The sequence below is a fragment of the Oxyura jamaicensis genome, chromosome 11, assembly GCF_011077185.1.
Source record: "Oxyura jamaicensis isolate SHBP4307 breed ruddy duck chromosome 11, BPBGC_Ojam_1.0, whole genome shotgun sequence".
NCBI lineage: Eukaryota > Metazoa > Chordata > Aves > Anseriformes > Anatidae > Oxyura > Oxyura jamaicensis.
Window position 1 is genome coordinate 11,244,196 of NC_048903.1, and position 17,823 is coordinate 11,262,018.

Consider the following 17,823-nt stretch of genomic DNA (forward strand, 5'->3'; position numbering starts at 1 on the left):
GCAGATTAATTTCAGTGTCACTGAGATCAGGCTGCTGGCCCAAAGCATACTGCTGCATACTTTAGCCTACATTATTGACATACTACTGATAATAAAAATTCATTACAAAGCAACTATTATTTAATTGCATATGAGGAAATAGTCATATTAACCATAGTTCTTTAAAGCACCCGTTGTGCCCCAAACACTGCTAACCGACATGTTTGTAGTTATTTCGACAGTTGAAAATTTGTGCCGAGTTTATATGAAAAAACAGCATTCTACAATCTAATGCATTGAAATATACAAAAACACAAAACCACCTAAGCTACAGAAGCATGAATATGGGTTGTACTTAAGAATTCCGAAACTCCTTAAAATAATTAGTACATATTAGATATAAATTTGTATCTACATGAATACCTGCACTACAATAAGCCATAGCCCTGTGAAGACATAGACACGAGTAGTCCCAGTGGGACAAGCAGTTTCCTGCATAGAAAACCATGTGTTAACACATACGTATTTTAAATTCAAAAAATTCAGCAGATGCATTCTGTACTGATTGTTGAATTTGACTCACCATGAAGGAGTAAATATTCTGCTCACAGAGAACTAGTTCTTGAAATAAACATACATCTTAAAAATGTTTGTGAAAACACTCATTTGTGACATGTATACACGCAACACTCCAGGAAATTTGTCTGAGGATATTCTGGGAAGTGTTCCCTGAACGGCAAATTAGAAAAGTCATCTTCATTTGTGGGAGGACATTCCCAAACAAATGCAAACGTGAGAGGCCTCAAAACGCGTTTGCTTTGTGACGCATTCCTATCTTTTTTCAGCCAAATTCAAGAGCGAGAAACCCTCACACGTCTGAAAAATGAAGACGAATAAGTGAGCAGCGGCCTTACACGTGCAGAGACTTGTGTTAAGTCACCGAGGTGAGCTGAGAGGAGCTGGCATCACCCTGGGCTCCTGTCAGCGCTGGGCCAGGCCCTGCCCCTCTGCCAGGGGGCGCTGAGGCCTCCGTGGCCCTGGGGCGCCCATCAGGAGCCTGCTGGATTCAGGGCGACTGCAGCCAGGCCTGCACCAAGCCTCCCGAGAGATTATGTTTCCTGCAGCTCTCCCTTGCCCCATCAGTCCCTTTTTCTTCTTTTTTCTCTTTTTTTTTTTTTGATCTGCAATGTCAATTTAAATGTATATTTTATTACATCACTATAGTACATCACTCCCCCGCTTCCCAGAGCTGAATTCTCTGTGTCATGTATTTCTGATATTAATTTTTTTAATGATTCTTTGAAGTCGTTATCTCTTAAACTAACTTAAGCCATCACTGACTTCATATTGTACACGATACCTTAAGGATTTTAGCAATATGTATATATGCTTTTTAACTGATTTTTGCTTTATCGCTAAAGAAAATTACATCTTTCTTGGTGCCCAATTTGTCCCCTGTAATAGAGATGGAACTCCACTGAAGTTGCTGAAAGCTGAACATATAATGGAAAGCAGACATACGCATTAAGATCCCAATGCTGCAACCGTTACTCATGCAAATTAAGTCCTTGAAGTCAGTAGGACTATTCATATTGGTAGGAGCTATTTGTGCAAGTCAGACTTACGATATCCAGAACTATTTGAGCATGCACCATTTTATTATGCAAACGCATAAGCAAAGCTATCAGTCAAAAAAAGAGAAAAAAAAAATAGTCTGAAAGATAAAGTGCAAGTAAAAAGGGAGATTTAATTAAATAGTATCTAGAAAAGAGGTTAGCGATGGAAAATTCTGCCAGGTATTCTACTTAAGAGTATGAATGAATAATTGTTAAATAATTCTTTGAATTTCAGCAGTTTAACTGCAGCCACCCAACTTCTCCGAACACATGAACATACTTGTAATGCTTTGAATTTAATAATGCTTTCATAATAAAGACCTATCACCACCTTGCTTTTTTTTCATGATAAAGATTTTCCTAATTTTAAGCATTTCTGCTGTAAGTCAACTCAACCATTACGTGGTTTGTTTTTCCTATAGAACTTCATCTATAATCAAAGGCTCATTTCCTGAAACGTCAGCTTCGCAAAGATTCTTGTCCTACACCCTCTTCATCAGCCTTAGCAATAAACCAGTGAGACTTTCTGCTCCTGAAATCCCTCAAAACAATATTCAAAAATCTAGAAAGCTACCTGAAGGCCGGTCGTGAATGGAGTCTCTCAGGATTCTGTCCTGGGACTTACCCTGTTTAATATCTTTTTCAGTGACACAGAGAGAGAATCTCCATAAAGTATGCAGATGACAACACACTGCCTGTTGCTGTCAGTGTATTCAAGGGAAGGGCTGCCAGAAGGACCTGATGAGTGGACCAACAGGAACTTCATGAAATTCACAGAGGACAAATGCAAAGCACCACACCTGGGATGGACTAATTCTCTGCAACAATTCAGGCTAGGGACTCCCTGCCAGAGAGAGTAGCAGTGCTCATGGAAGTATGTGAAAAATTGGTGGGCAACTAGCTAACCATGATTCATCAATGCATCCTGGCACCAATGAAGACAGTGTAGTGGGTTGTACCAACAGCAAAACAATAGTAGCCAGTACATCAAGGGAAGTGACTATTCCTTTTCATTCAGCCCACATCTTGAATACTGCAGTCAGTTTTGGGTCTCCCTGTACAAGAAAGATTTGGAAAACCTGTGTCCAGGGAAAAGTCACCAAGATTGTTACAGGGTTGGACTATATGATTTATATGAGCAGAACATGAGGGATCTCCGTTTAAGGGAAAAGTAATGGAGAAGATGGAGTCAAACTCTTTATTGAGATGCCTGCAGTAAGGATGAGAAATAAATTCATAAACTGAAACAGCAGAGGTTCTGACTAGACATCAGAAAGAAGTGCTCATTAAGTATTGGAACACCTTGTACACAGAAGCTGTAGAATCTTCCACCTTGCGCATTTTTAAGACTCAGCTGCACAAAGCCCTATTTAACCTAGTCTGAATTTCATATTGACCTAGATATAAGCAAAAACTTGCACAAACTTGCACTAGATAACCACTCAAATTCTCTTCCAACCTGTATAATTTTATGATCCCAGTTCCCCCCCAGATAGGTCCAATTTCCTCCCATATTCCTGTTATCCCTTATTATCAACAATATCCTTAGTTCCCTCATACATTTAAGATCACCCACCCGCTGGCATGTCTCCCAGCCCAGATTTGTCCAGCTTGCCAGCTGGGCACAGCCAGCCCACCCTGAGGCAAGTCTGTACAAGAGTGCTGACTGGCAGCCAACCAGTCAGAAGAGCAAAGAAAATTAAAAAAATATATATGATTTTCCCCTCAATTGTAACACACACAAGGCTATCTAGCTGTTGATTTATCAATGGATTCAAAAATTATCTTCAGGGAGAGAGAAGGAAGGCAAATAGATGGCTCCATCATTTAAGAGTAGCTTTCTTTGGAAAGCAGGCTAAGGAAGAAAGAATATAACACAAATTTTCCCCAAAATGAATTAGTGTCAAGAAACCAGACTACAAAATGATAAATTTAAAAGTCAACTTGTCATCCAAAACATTCATCATGTGTGGAAGTCTCATGTCTTCCCTGCTCTAAATTATATTAGTCAAAGTCCTGTTAGCATAGGACATCAGAAGCAGGGTACATTCCAAAGCTGCATACTACATGAAGATTTGGCACACTACTTAAATACCTGGATTGTACTTGGAGCAAAGATGGGAAAATTACCAATATACTCCTGAAACAACAGTTTCATCTATACTTGGAAAGGTTGGCCTAGAAATACTCTCATAAACGTTCATGCATACTGCCTTATTGATTTTCTGACCAAAGAGAAGTTCTGATAACATTGTTAAGAGACTTCTTTTTTATAGGTTTGTTTTTTCTTTTTTTCTGCTATTTCACTAGATTCTTAAAGCCAACTATAATTAAAGCAGCAAAAGTAGCAGTAAGACACCATCTCATAAAGCACAGAAAATGGCAAGAAACAGAAACTGATTCCAAGCAAAGGGCTGGAAACTGATAATTTGTATATGTTTCTATATTGAAGGTTTAGTATCTTTTCCTTCATCATATATCTCTTCCTGAGCTTCATTCACTCCCATTTATACAAAGCATACTGGATATCTGTCTGCCTTCAAAGGAAAATAATGCTGATCTCAAAGAGGAAATTCCAAAGACAGTTTCCTAGTGTGTGTAATAATTTTTTCCAATTTTAATTCAGAAAGTTTTCTTTTTGCTTCACAAGATTAACATTTACTCAGCCCATTAAAATATCACAATGAGAAATAACTAAACTAATTATGATAGGGGAAAAGAAATATAATTTACAGTTTTAAGAAATGTGTATATGCAGTTGTTTATATATAGATATTAATTACATCATAAAACACACAAAAAAACTTAGAAATAGTTTATCTTTCTAATGACATCACTGGACAGTGGCTTTGACTACAGATATTTTTTAGGTCCCAGCATCCTAGATCCTGGTCTTAGATGCTCTATCTGGTCATCGCAAAAGTAGTCATAATATATATACTTACATTCATACAGACACAAAAAATCCAAAGAGAAAATTAAGATTAAAAAAAAGAAATAACTATTACGATTAAACTAAGAATTAACTAAAATAATTTCTATCAACAGACAGCTGTGCCCATTTTTTAAATAAAGAAATAAGCATAAATTAACATAATTGTTCCCCAGACTTTTGTGCCTGTTCTCCTTAATATGCTTTAAGGTTAATAACATGGACATCTTAACTTGGAGCTTTGCAACCTGAATTCGGCATTCTCAAGCATTACAGCGCTGCACACTTAAAACATCAGGAAATGCATAGTTTGAAAAAAAGTTGCATGCTTTTAAATAATACATTTGTTAAACATTTTTAACAAAAAGCATAATCCTCAAACCTTGAAAATGACTTCAGCAATGTAATTCCGAACTTTTCCTAGAGCTATGATAAAAAACATCATCAAGTATGATAACAAAAATGGAGCTGAAGCAAAGCAATGCTCCAAGCTATAATTTTAACCAATCTCTTCACTTGGATTGGAGTTTTTACATTTTTAAAGGCATAACTAAGGTCGTGTTCTTCATTCAAGCATTCTTGACAGAACTCTACTATATCAGAAATGTACAAGATCATCAAGAGTTGATTACTGATAGCATGAACACTTCTATTATTTGTGTCAGGACTCAGTCTCAACCCCTCCTCTGAGGAATGGGTTACTATTACAGCAGTCAGCTGAGTCACACTATCATATATAAAAATATGAGGAATCACAAATTAATACCCCCAAATTGAACAAATTTCTAATCTGACAAGCATTTATAGAACAGCACAATAAAGTCGCCTATATATTAATTCACAATGACATGTTTGGGATAATTAGTACTAAACCATGCTTCAGTCAGCATTTAATAAAGCTCTACAGTATATGAGAAAGCATATGAACCAAGTGTAAGTATTGGAATATTTTTGTTACATATAAACTATATTCTACTTAAAAGTTTGAGATATTGCAATAGTTTCTATAAAGTTAGAACTTGTATATAAGTTCCAAAAACCTTGAGGGAATAAGCATTCAGCAATATTATTCTGGTATTGGCATATGTGTCACTAGTACAAGGTTGTTTTTTACAGACATAAAAGCACCTAAATCCTGTCATCGAAAACTTGAAGGTCCCAAGAAGTGAAAATTCTGAAGAGTGATATCTGCTTACGTATCTGGGAGGTACTGGCTTTGCTGTGCTTTAGAAGTTTAATTATATTTTATTGATCAAATAAACTGAAATAAATCATAAGAAGAGTACTGTCCTATTCGAGAAGCAGGAAATAATACTATCTTTTCAGATAGGCTTTCAAAGAATCCAAAAGTTACTTTAATAATTTATCCTTAAAGAGCCCTGACAGGATTGAGATCAAAGATAAAAAAAATTATTTGTAAAACATTAGGTCTGACTGATTATTGATGTGATAAATTATTGAATGCCTGTATAAAACCTCTTTATGTTTACACTTAAAACAGAAAAACCTTGAAGAACTGGTTTTAAACAGTTAAGCAGCATGTATTTAGGTCTTGAATTTGTCTTGTCCTTCAACACAAACACTGGGAGAGAGCATAATTAGACTCTATTTGCCCTTAACCACAGGTCAGCCAGAACTGCAGAAAGCACTCACTGCTATCATTTAAATCCAGGAGCAACTTCTTAAAGTTTAAATTCTTTGTGTTAAATGTTGGCCCAAGCTGCAATTGCAACCAGATTTCTTAGGTCTGGGCCTCATCTACTGTGACAGCTGGCCTGCACTGTGCAAGATGGAAACAAACCACAAAAGTACTTCCCTTTGCATCATGGATATTCTTTACTTGTTTATAAACTTCTGTTTAACCTCCTTCAACAGCATCAGATCTCAAGAAAGCAACAAAGATACATCTGGTAATACCTCCATACCCCAACCCCTGAGCCTAAGTACTTGACTATGCCTTGGATTGCACCTGGGATTATAGGCTCAAGCACCCTTCCTCATTCATCCCAACAGAGCCACCACAGTTTTACAGGTCTTTGTCCCTCTGTGATCTCTTTCCCATCAAGAAAAAAACAGGTACTGGAAAACTACCCCCTAAATATCTGCAGCAAACTTCCAAAACATTGAAATGATAAACTTCTTTAATAAATTCTTTTCCTCCATTTTAACAGCATAAGGAGAAGTGATGATTTTATAGTTCTTCTGTAGGAGTCAACAGTGAAACGTTTTAAAACACCTCCATCTCTGTAAAATTACACATCATTAACTACAATGAGATCAATTAAGAAGTCACTGTCCAAGCTTATGCTATACAGAAACTTCTGAAGGCTAACAGTTGAAAAAAACAGGGAAGAAAGGGTGAGCAGTTCCTCATCTAAAACAACACAAGCAATATTTGTATGCCCTAAGACACACAATGTGTGGTCTTTACAAAAAGCAAGTCATGAAATCGACAGAAAGCAATAGGTGCTTTGTTTAATACTATGTCATCAATCATTCTACACCGAGCAACAAGATTTAACTACCAGGCTGCCTAAACACAAAGGAGACACAACTATAATGTACAAAGAGCCCTCAGCATCCTAAGGAGCCATAAAATGGCAATTACTGAACTTACTCGTACCAACCTAGTCAGGTAGGGCTTGAAAACAGGGGGGACATAGATGCACTTAGGCTGGAAAAAAATCTCTAAGACTGAGTCATCGTTAACCTAGCACTGCCAAAGTCTACCCACTAAACCATGTCCCTAAGCACCACACCAATGTCCCACATAGCAGTGTCCTCAATTTACTGAATTCCAAATTCTATCAAAGAGAAAACTTGATCTTAAACATTAAACCAGATAGTTGGGGTTGGAACACAACAAAGGAAGAAACTGAGGAGGCTGCTTGGGTACAAAACACCCTGGGGCAGGCTGGAGGGGCTGCCAGAGCCACAGACAACCTTGAAGTATTAAAAACTGAAGGACTGAAGGAAAAGCTTATTAAATGGAGTGATGTTGCAAACAACAAATCACTAGCTCTAATGACTGGGATTAGAGATTCCTAGAGGTATAAGATAACCTAGTGATCCCAGGCAAAAGAAACAATGTCATGAATTTAGCTGTGAGTTTGTTTTCAGTCCTTTAAATTAAAAGCTCCACTGTAAGTCTTACTAACTAAACGAATAAATAATTTAATAAATGTTTATTTGCTGCACTAAGCCTGTCTGGTGCTGGGAGACAGGATGAGGAAAAGAGGAACCTCCTTCACAAAAACAGCAAATCCAAAGTAGTTTGAGCAGGCGCCTCTGATGAACCTATAGCCTGGAGTATGTTTAGGGAAGCCACAGGCTAGGGAGTGTTTCCTGCCAAACTAGAGAGAATCAGTGCCAAGTGCTTTGAGTTTTGGTAAACGATTCCCTCTAGCAGGTACAAACCAGCACCCCTTCTGTGAAGGGCAGGTGGCCAAGATACAACCCAGCTCGAAAGCAACCCTGAACTACCTCAACTGGCATGTGAAAAATTTTGTAAACCAGTACCCAATATTGTTCAACACTATATTCTAGTTCACCTTCATGTATGTTGACTTTGGTAAAAAGAACTACATTTTATCACAATTGTTATTTACAAAACAATGGATGATTCCACATTAATTACTTCAGTAAGCTTGTTTACAACAGAATTTTTATCCTATGAGAGGAGGAATGTTATCTCATGAGCTCACTTCTGCATAAAAGTGTACAGTCTTCTTCAGAACTCAAGACTGGCTGAGGTCTAACATTTCAGGACTACTCACCTTGAAATGATTCCCCAGGAAGCAATTTGTGAAATTTAGAAATTGGTGACATACCAGTTACTTTAAAAAAAATACATGAATAAATCCAAGTTACAGATGAAAATCCCCAGAATACACAGCCATTTTTAGTGCTAGATACAGCAGAATAAAGCATAACCAGCCATACAATTCTCATGTAACTTAATGGATTAAAAAAAAAATCTAAATAAATATTACAAAAATTTTAACTCTCTTCGCCTTATGCTTCCTCTCAAGTAAATGCCAACCAAATTATTTTAGCCAAGTTAAGAGTCAGCTGAGGCTCAGTCTCTGCAGGAGGATGCATAGTACAAAATTGCTCATAAAGTATTTTTCAGGAACTACAGTGGATTTAACTTATTCAGTTCAAATTACACTAAAATAAATATTTTGTATTTATATAATTGTATAAAACGTTAAGAAAAGCTATACTGGGTAATATAATCCAGCATCCATTCTCCAACAGCAGTAGTGGGAGATGCTGCTAGAAGTATATAAATGTGTCCAATTATAAGTGAAAAAATACACGGTCCAGTACCATTCTAAGCTAGAGATCCTATCTTACTCTCTACTACCTCAAGACAGATTTTTTTTCTGATCAATTTTTCAAGTCATCTTTTGAACCTGCAACATCCTAAGACAAAGCAAAGAGTTGACAACTTAACTAATCATCTAGCAAAAACATATCCTGTTTTGCTTGTTTTGAACTTCATCTCTTAATTTCATCTGATCTCCCTGATTTTTGTCAATGAGACAAAACTGAAAATAGCTCCTTTCTAGGGTGTCACAATTATTTTAACACAAAAAAGTCAGAGGAATAGCTGTACTGATGCAAAATCCATGTGTAATCAAGGCCAAAAAATTTGATCCTATTTTCTGTGTGGATTCAAAGTTCTTAAGCAAGTCACTGGGATTTGGAGCAGGGCAAAAAAATCATGAAGTGGAAAAAGAAATCCTCAAGACGTTCCTCAACCCTACTATATGATTACTGTTTTTTGAGGAACGTAGTGTAAAAAAAAATAAAGCCTTCAGTTCTTTAAGAATTCTCAGTAAGAGTGTAAGTCTGGGAACCCACACATAACTCATTTTCTTTCTTTTTGGCAAAAAGAAAGAACTAATTTGAGAAGAGGTTTAACCTAAAATATATATAACCAGACAATCCAGTTTCCAAAATTCTGTCTCTGAGCTAGATAATTAAACAGCTGAAAGGCAGCTATTAATCATCCCTAAAGAGTCTTTTTATTATCCTTAGTGGTTTGTCTTTAACAGAATCAAGCTAGTCACCAAACAATATTATGCACTGGTAAGCAGAGGCTTGGAAAATGGAAGCAGTTGCCACAAATCAGGGAAGTAGGAACATATAAGCAGTGCATCTAGAAGCAGAAGAGATTACTTGATATTCAGACAGAAAAGAAGCCTGACAGCTTGATCAGACAGGACAGAAAGAGAATGTAAACTCCAAAGGAATGGAAGCAACCATTATTCATTTTTTTCCTTACTTGCTCTGTAACCAAACTGTATTGTACTTTTTTTTTTTTTTTTCTCAGAACAAATCAAAATCTCAATGTCCTAAGCAAACACATTATCCTTGATTTTAATGTTTAATTCCTTCCCTTTTATTAATTCCTCTTTAAGACTGCCTTTGTGCATTTTCATGTGCGCATCACTTTCATCCCAAAAGAAGATAAGATGCTGAAGTTACCAAAGCTTTGACCTACGCTGAATGAAGGTCAAAGATGTCTTGTGATCTATATCCAGATCCTACCCTATGATCCCAATAACCTGTACTGCCGTGACTGAACAGTGCTAGGCAAGTGAAAAAGAGGAGGGGATAGGAACTGAAATAGGTGCAGTTCTTAACAAGTCAAATCAGACTTCACAGATTACAGTTATATATTTTTTTCGGTCTTAGTTTTCTCAAAATATAAACACAACACTAAATTGTAAGTATGTGCAAAGAGATTCAAGAACATTCAAGAATAAACACAAAGTGACTGCAGAGAACTGGAAAATACATTCACTATTTTTATAAATAATAGTGCATGCCTCAATGCACTTTTGTTCGGTTACTTACAACAGAGTCAGATCAAAAGAGATTGTTACGGGGACCAGATGAGAAAGAACTAATATGGCACTGACACTAATAAAGAGTCCCTGAGAAAACAATAGAGAAGTTGCTAGCTGGGGACTTATTGCCTACCTGCTTTTACACAGGCTAGAAGAGTGTGCTTCTTACCCATGTCTAAGCCCAAGTTCAAAAGACACTAAATAATTACAGAACTTTAGGCTTAAGTAAGAGAAGTATGTCATTATACGTCTCTGTTAGGTGAGACTGAGATAGGGAAAAACCATTGAAAGAATGTCAGAAAGAACAAGCACAGATGCTAGCATACTGTAATATGGTCCTCACAGTAACAGAACACACTCTAAATCACGTCCATGTAAGGATTAAAATAGATACCAAGTAGAATAATTTGCCTAACACTTCTGCTCTTTTAAAGCAACTTATGTAAACAACGCAGACATCTTGGCTTTTTTTTCCTGAAGAAACTGTATCTCTGGCACTATAAAAGTCTTGTAGATGACATGTCTGAAGAGGTATGAGAGATGTCCGCTGATACTAGGCAGACTAGTTCAATATGAGGCCTCACCTGAAGGAGGCAGGATGGGTGTGTCACCTGGAAAGGATATACACAAAGAATACAGGAAATTATAAAGGATACCAGAAAGGTAGACCAAAGACCATAACCTGAACTTGAAAATGTCAGCACCTTTGCTTGTCTATGTCCAGGACTAGAGGAAAAATTGTCAACATCAGGACATTGTGCCACATTTATTAATACTCAATCTGTGTATTACCAGATCATCCACCACTACAAAGTGAATCCATATCAGACATGGGAACTCAATGTTGTCACAATAATAGTGCTTTACAATAGTTTATATCAGATTTCCATATTTATGTTACTGCAAAAACAGATGGTACCTCATCCAGTACAACATCCAGAGATGCAGTTACCTCCTTGCAGCAAATACCTCTTTGTTACCAGTAAAATGTCTTTGTGCCATTTCAAAACTTTGCAACATTTGGCTGTGACTTGCTTCAGACACTACAAAACTAGTTGAACCACAGTCAAACATTCTTGATATTATAACCACCGATAAACATGTCAAATTGGTGAGTTATACTATAATCTGGACTTTGCATGCAGTAGACTCACTAGCCTGGAGACTAACAAGTGCAATGTATTAAAATAGAAAGTTACATTCTTATCTACAGAGCATTAACATTTTGAAGTGATAATTCAAAGGAGAAGAAAGTTTAAAGTGAAGTTTATGAGGTAGCTCAATAATTTAAGAAACAAAAACATTGCAACCTTAGTATGAGCAGCAGGATTGCCAAATAAACGTAGTGAACAGTATTTTAATACATTTTAGAAACTATTACCTTTTACTTTTTCCCCCTTAAATGATCCTTGAAGATACAGCTCACTGATCAATGACTTCCTCCTCCACAAAGATGTTCCAACATGTGTTGAGATTTGGGGACATTAGTACCACCTCTAGAGCATGGAGTTTGCCTACAGGGATAATGTGAGTCACCTTTATTGCAATATTGAATGGTTCTCTAAGGTTTTCTTTTTATTGTTCTTATTCTACATCCTATATTTATTACTAGAAGTCTGTTTCTAGATAGAAGACAGACTTTATGAATGAATCTGGTAGAGAATGAATCTCCATGAAATGGTGATCCTAATTTAACTCTCCTTTGCAGAGACCAAGAAATTTAAGTAATCCAATTCCCAGATACAAACTTATTTGGAGGCCAAGCAACTTATTTTGGAAGGCCCTGATGACCAGAACTGACTTCCAGAAAGAGCAAGACCTTTCAAGAAGGCTTTTCCACTACATTCACATAAGAAAAATATGATATTACAGTGAAAATAAAATTTAAATTCTCCAGTATTTGCGGAAGCAAGTAGTATAATCATGCTCTCAGTTCAGTTAGAGTAAGACCTTTAAAATTATGATTGAAGAAATAGCTTCCTTTTCTTCATAATTAATCATAGTTTGAACATATACTAATTTATTTTGACAAAGTACTGTTTGATGAAATAACATTAGTTCTGGCACTTAGAGGTGATCATGCTAAAAACATAATTCAGATTCTGTAGCATTGCAGAACCAATAAGAGTAATAAAAAGAAAACCTTAGAAATACACAAAAAATATTGAACAGAAGCTGCCTTACCTTTCACAGAAAGGCAGACTCCAAGCTCTCAGGTGGTACTCAAGTTACCGTTCCAACACATGTTGGGACATCTTGTAAAATAGAAAGTCTAATCATGGACCTATTAAAGAAAGAACAATACAGTTTAACAATCCTCTGAAATACTTCATGGTTATGTTTATTTGGCAACTCTGCTGCTGATACTAAGATGGGAACATATTCCCACCTTTTTTGAAAAGGAAATAATAAATGTAAACAACATTTAATTGCCTTATTTTATAACATTAGCAATCAACAAATTGCAATACAAAACAACACATTTGCTGTTAAATACAATAAACTATTTTCCCAATGTCAACATAATAAACTAAATGATCATAAATGTGAGGATTGATAAGAAGATGAGAACAGTGCACACCTAATCTAAAATTTATAGCAAATTTCTTGCGTTATACTAGTGGGAAATAAAAAACAACAACAAACAACCTCTGCACTCACTAAGAAAGCTACTATTTAAGATGCCAGAATTTAGATACATCTTCACACTTGTGCCTCTGCAGGTGACATACTTAAATTCATAGGAGCTATAGATGGGTAGTAAAAATGGCATACCCAATAACTTGTGATTTGTAGTTATAAAATACCTAACTTTTTTTTCCCTGAGAAGCAACATCTAGAATCACAGAAAACAACAGCCTAGGTACAGTTCAATTGGACTAAAGTATGTTGTTAGGATAACGTACATCTTCAAAATGCTATGCTAAAGGAGAACAAGCACTTTATAGGCTAATTTGCACATTAGAACTATCTCCAAACACGAGAGTTATGTCCACAGATATTTAAGGAGGCCATCATGACAGAAAGATGCTGTTGGAAAAAACTGATATTAAAAGGAATATTTCAGTTTGAAGACAAATCAACTCAAGGATAACAAGTTAAAAGTCAATAATGAAAACAACTAAGATCAACAAAAAGTGCAGTGAAACAAAAATATGTTTGCAGGCAATCTGATGGCTCAGAAATTCAGAACCCACAACTGTACTCTAAGCAGCTATAAACCCCTCTGAAGTAAACCAACCACAGAAATAAGTATACTTTTATGTTAGAACTGCTCTGTATGTGAAAGAGCAATCATCAATAGTACAGTGTGATCTCATTCAAACATGAATACAACTGTTGACAAACAAACAGATGAAAGAGAGATGACAGAACACCTCTATTATTAAACTAGTGGCAAATGCTTTTAACAGAGCTCTGAAATCTACTGGCCTGGTTCCATGAAGGATATTCCAATCACTTTTTAGGTGGTTTAGCAATATAAAATGCCCTCCAGAGTATTCAAATTATTTAAAATATATACATATGCATACAACTCCACTGCCATCGAGATGCCATATAGTAGATTCACTGTACTACAGAATACAGAAACACAGATAAGCTATTTCATTAAGTTTTAACATGCATTTCTACAGCAGACATGCAATTCAAATGTGACTGAATGAAGAACGAATCAAGCAGATCAATGATCAGTATTTCGTTAGACAATTAAAAATATCCTGTATGTAAAATAACAAAAATGTAAATCTATAAATTGTGTTCAGCTTAACCCTACAACAGTTAAGCTGACAGAGACAGTGATTTAAATCTATAAAGCTAAGCAGCTCTGAAGCCATTTCATGAATGACTATAGACCTCTTAACTTCTGATCTAAGAGCATTTGGATTCATTAGTGTATTTTCAAGTTTCGTAATAAATCCCCTGCATGACTACATGTAGTCTTGCCTAAAAATCTATCTGGGCAAAGCAAGAGAAGCCAGGACTAATTTTCTGTTAAATAATGTCAGAGGTGTATGCTATTTTGTCAACATAATAGACTTTTTTTTTCAAAGGAAATTTACATCAATGCCAGATAACAGACATAAATGCAGTATTTCTCAAAAACATCCTATAGAAAAATTGATTTTCTAGCATAGATTTAAAAATAATTATGAATCACTGTGAAATAAAAATACCATAAATTATGCTCCAATACATTTTTATCGCATGCATTTAGGTAAAAATAATTTGAAAATAAAAGATGGACAGTTAAAATGGATTCAATATGGCCAAACCAGTCCCACATTTCTTAGAAAGTCACATTTGTAATTACTCTATTTAGCCAGAACTCCTTAACAATACAAATTGAAGTTAAAAAACTGGGTGAAGAACACTGAAAGTGAAGTGAAAAAGAGAAAGAAACAATCTCACTCAAGGAATACAATATGCCAAACTTTTGTTATGTTATTCTTGCTTTAAGACACTTATTTATGATTAAGATTCTCCACCTATTGTGATATTTTAGGGATAGCCATGGAAAAGCAAAATGCTATCATGTCATTGGAGAGGAAATCAAAACTGAAACAAAGCTGTGGGGATTAATATTCTGCTGCAGACTCTCATCTTGTGAGGATACCATGCTCTGGTGACCACAAAATCAACAGCAAAGTTCTTCGAACAGCTAGCAGAGTCTTAGAGACCACCAATTCTCAGCAAGAAGGCTTCTGAGTAAAGGACATTAACATTGTCCTGAATGGAAATTTAAAAAGTAACCTGCATAAGAAAAGCAGATTTCATCCCATTGTACCATGCTGAGTGACACCAACAACCGACGAAATTGGAGATAATCATCAGGGCTTCAGTACACACAAAAAAATGTATTATGCTATGAAAAACCCATCTTCCCATTAAAAACAATAATAAATGAGGAAAAAAGTACCAAACATGCACTGCTACAAAATGTCCAGAACAGTTTCACCAGAGTTGGATAAAGAATACGGTTAATGACTGTTATTTAGATATTAGGCTAATAATTTAATATATTTCTTGTTCAACTCACTGTATACAACTCTTACTTACACACAATTCTAGTTATTATTTGTTAATCATATTTTATATTTTTTCCCCTTTCTCTTTCATATCTGTTCCCTTCCAAGGTCTTAATTATAAGGCATATGAATAGGGTCACCTTTATATCACATCCTTATGTGCTGTTAATGTTTAATGTTAACTAATATTAAATATAAAATACGGTTTAGCCTAATTCTCATCTGCTGAGCCTCAGAAACAATGCTGCAATTCAAGTAATTCCCAAGTCAAGGAGTTTCTATCTTCACAACACTGTTACAAACCATACTGAAGCTGCACTCTTAAAACAACTTGCTGTGCCATATAGTTTTATTGACTAAGGCGTTGCCCCCTTTGGTAAACAGTGGAAACTCAGAATGTGTAGAACTAGCTTCTAAAACCTAATGAAACCAATACAGCATTTTTACCTCACCCTCCCTCCCCCCCAAAAAAAACACCTTTATGAATGAAGTGAAACAAATACAAGTACAAAGTTATTTTTCTTGTTTCTTTCCCATGAAAAACATATGAAAAAGCTCAGATTTTTCAGCACTTTTTAGCTTATCTTGCCCTTTAAAGGAATATTACCCTTTTAGTTATGGAGTGAAAGGCCTAAAAGTTTTAAAAATTTATATGCACATCAGCACATGCATGAAGAACATCCATCTCCACCTCTTGACTTCCCAATAAGAGAAACAACAGTCATAGAGCTCTTTGCATATGTTTCATTGTGCTGTCATACAAAAAGATTAAGGTTTAAAGTTTATGATCCTGTATGGAATAGCAAAAGAAATACCTTAGCTACTAAGAAATATCCACTCTTGGTTTTTGCATCAAAGAAGAATTTGAAACAGTCGCAACACTGTCTTCCTACATGAACAAATGGCAATGATTACCAGCCAAAGATGACTAGATACAAAATTGGATAAGGAAGCATGTGGGAAGTGGATGAATATCTTTGCATGAATTACCTTTCAGTTACTTCTTCCATTTAAAAGGATCAATAATAATATTACTCATTTAGATTTAAAATAAACTTTGGATGATAACACTGCCAAGTTGAGCAGCAGAGATAAGAACGTACAATATATTAAGAAACCTTTCACTATAACTTTGAGGCATTTGGCTGGTGGTTACTGCCAAAGACTGAATAGCATCTGCTCTCACTTTAGCAGTTTATATTCTGACTCTAGTGAATGGAAGCACAATCTCTGAAACAGCCTTTGGGGAACACTACTGAGTTGCTCGACAGAGCTCTTACTCAGAAACGAGAGGAGGAGATTAATATTACAGAAAACTTGAAAGATCTAGCTTTTGAGAAAGGAGAGAAGAGCAGTTTCCTAATACTGTACATACCACAAATCTCTCTTTTACTACAACGTTAAAAACATGCCCTAAAACTAAAGTGATCATTAAATATGAATACATTTAAAGGTAGGAAATAGGGTCTTTTTAAAGTACATTCAGGTAAAATGAAGAAGATGTAATGTATTTTATCTCGTTTGTCAACACACATAACAAAAACAGAAGAATAAGGACTCACATATACTTTCTTTTCCTAATGTGCTTGAGAAGGTCACAGCCTCCTTTGCTTAGTCCTGGTGTGTCTAGGCATAGCAACACATGGCAAGACTGAGTTTTGTCGTGATCTTACAATGTCGTTATTTTAAGTGCCCAGTAGCACAACTAGCAAATTTGTGTGTGGTCCCATGCAATCAACAAATCTGGCCACACACAGTGAAAACCAAGCTTCTAAAACTTCAAAAATCAGCTGAAGGAATTCTCTCCTCAAGAGCCATAGATCCCAGATAGCAGCCACTAGTGAACCCCACAGCCACTTTCAAAACTATAAAAGGCTTCATATAAAGCCAAAATAAAGCTCTAAAAGTGGCTGCAGGAGATCACTAGGAGTGGCCGCTCTTTTGGATTCACTGCTTTTGAGAAGTAAATCCCTGCAGCTGCTTTTAAAAGCTTTGAAAGTTTCATTTCAATTATCAAAGCCAATAAAGCTTCAAAAAGAGCCATAGGGATTTGTTCCTCAGAGGAGCAAACCCCAAAAGGCAGTGATGAATAGTGTGATGGGTTCTGTGGCTCTTAAAGTATGTACAGATTCCTGTAAGTCCTACACTTGTAATTACAGCTCCATGTTGTGCAGCAATTGTTACACCCAGACAGCTCATTAAGGCTTATATGGCAAATTCATTACTGATTTCCCATTCTTTGTAACAGTTTTACATCTCTGTTTCCTTTTTGTTTTCTTACACCTGTATGAACCATCATGTGAGCATCCTTCACAACACATTTTAAATCAAATTTCATCAAAACCTTTCTGCCTTCCCATCTCAGATGGCAATAAGCCATCTCACAAAACGTTGCACATGCTTGCCCA

General features: G+C 36.0%; 1 protein-coding gene across 1 annotated transcript in view; it reads right to left on the bottom strand.

Moving 5' to 3' along the window:
• The window catches only part of LOC118172970 (transcription initiation factor TFIID subunit 4-like), a 142,851-nt gene that overhangs the window by 80,823 nt on the left and 44,205 nt on the right, over window positions 1–17,823 (bottom strand). The window lies entirely within an intron of this gene.